Raw genomic sequence first — 2,061 nt, forward strand, 5'->3', positions numbered from 1 at the left:
TCTACCAACCTTGTGCTACAACAATTGCAACAAGAACCACTATCAACAATGAGAGAACAATGATTTTCTTGAATTTTACATCTTGTATGAAAGATGTTCTCTCTTTGTGATAGGTGTTCAAAACTTGGTTGGCTATTAAGTATCCTTCTTACCANGAGAAGTTGTCCATCATCAGCATATACTTCCTCTTCTCTTTCTTCTTCCTCACTCTCACTTTCACTAGTTGGGGAATCACTTTCACTACTATAAATGTCCTTGCCTTTCAAAATGATATTTCTTTTTGTAGGACATTGAGTAGCTACATGACCCCTGCCTAGACATTTAAAGCACTTGATTTCGCTTGTTCTTGTGTGTGAGGGTGACTCTTTCTTGGTTCTCTCTTCTATTTTGNCTAGAGGTTTAAATGGCTCTTTTTCTTTAAAAACTTTCTTTTCAANGATAGGTTGAACTTGAACTCTTTTAGAAGAAAATTTTCTCAAGTTTTGTTGTTCTACCTTGATACACATTTGAACAAGATCATTCAAATCTCTATAAGGTAGAAGTTCAACTCTATCTCTAATGTCAAAATTGAGGCCACTGAAAAACCTAACCAAAGTAGTTTTTGAACCTTCTACTATGCCTTCCCTCATCATATATAACTCCATCTTTTGTCTATATTCTTCAACTGTCATAGACCTTTGTTGTAACCTTTGGAGTTTATCCATGAATTCCCTATTGTACTAGGAGGGAATGTGTCTCCTCCTAAGGGCANACTTGAGATCATTCCAATAGTGGATGGGAGGGGCTTGATGTCTAAGCCTCTCTTGGACTAAGGCAGTCCACCAATACATTGCATACCCTTGAAAACTTAGGGTAGCTAGAGAGACCTTTCTCTCTTCACTCACTTGGTGACAAGCAAACAATTGTTCTATGATACGGGAGACTCTGGCAAAGAGCCATAGATCTAGTGCGGATCGAGCTCAGAGTCTGACAAACGATGCAGCGGAAGAACAAAACCCTAGATTTGTGTGGTTTGACCGGTAAAGATGCTAGGGTTCGTGGAGGAAGAGGATTTAATCGGTGGAAGTTCGAAATAATCGAAGGAAAAACTATTTGAACGGTGAAATGAGAAGTTTCACCGATTTGATCGATGGAAGGGAAGGATTCGGGGTTTTCAATCGATAAAATGATGACAAACCTGATGGAGGAGGCTAACCTTGGTTTGGATTTGGAATGGAGGAGCTCGTGACTATGGATCTGTGATGAGCAAGACGCGAGAAGAAAACCTAAGTTCTGCAACTCACGAGAGAGAATGGTGAGGTGCGAAATGAAGTTGTGTAGGAATGAGTTGAAGCCTGACGCTGAAATGCGTGGGTTCGAGAGTGGCACTAATAGGAAAAGCCACGCGGAGGGAATGGATTGGCGTACGGTGGTTATTAGGTGGAGGAGAGAGAAGCACGGTGGTTAATTGGAAATTGGAAAATAATGAAGTGTGCTTTGGAAGGAGGCTAGAGGTCTTTGGACTCTCTAGCCAATGACTTTCAAGAGAGAATAATTTTCTGAATTAGAAAAGTTTATTCTCATTAAGCTCAAAAGTAATTACAAGATGTGTTAGCATGCCTATATATAGGGCTAAATGTACCACCTGCCTAACACATTGTACACATCTCTAATACAATTAAAAGAAATACTAAACTAAAGACACTGGGCTTGGGTCTCATGTATCATCCCCTCCCTCTTGGAAAGGATTTGTCCTCAAATTTGGATGGTTCTTCTGAGGACTTATTTTTAGTTGCCTCTCTACAAACTCCTCCTTGATCAAAAGTGAATCTGCAATAAGCATCAAACATAACACTAATTAGTTTTCTATGACCTAAAGTATATAAAAGTGTATTTTTAGAAGAAGGTTTCTTAATTTTAAAATTTTCAATATGGTGATTATAAAGAAACCATTCTTCATTTGAGAATTTATTTTTATCTTGAGTTAGTGATAACCAAGAAGGTAACTCTAACTCAAGTTTTTGATTGCCATATGTTAAAAATTGCAACTTTGGAAAAGATGTGATGGCAATGTTTTGAAAA

Source organism: Vigna radiata, unplaced genomic scaffold (genome assembly GCF_000741045.1).
Source record: "Vigna radiata var. radiata cultivar VC1973A unplaced genomic scaffold, Vradiata_ver6 scaffold_510, whole genome shotgun sequence".
NCBI classification, from domain to species: Eukaryota; Viridiplantae; Streptophyta; class Magnoliopsida; order Fabales; family Fabaceae; genus Vigna; species Vigna radiata.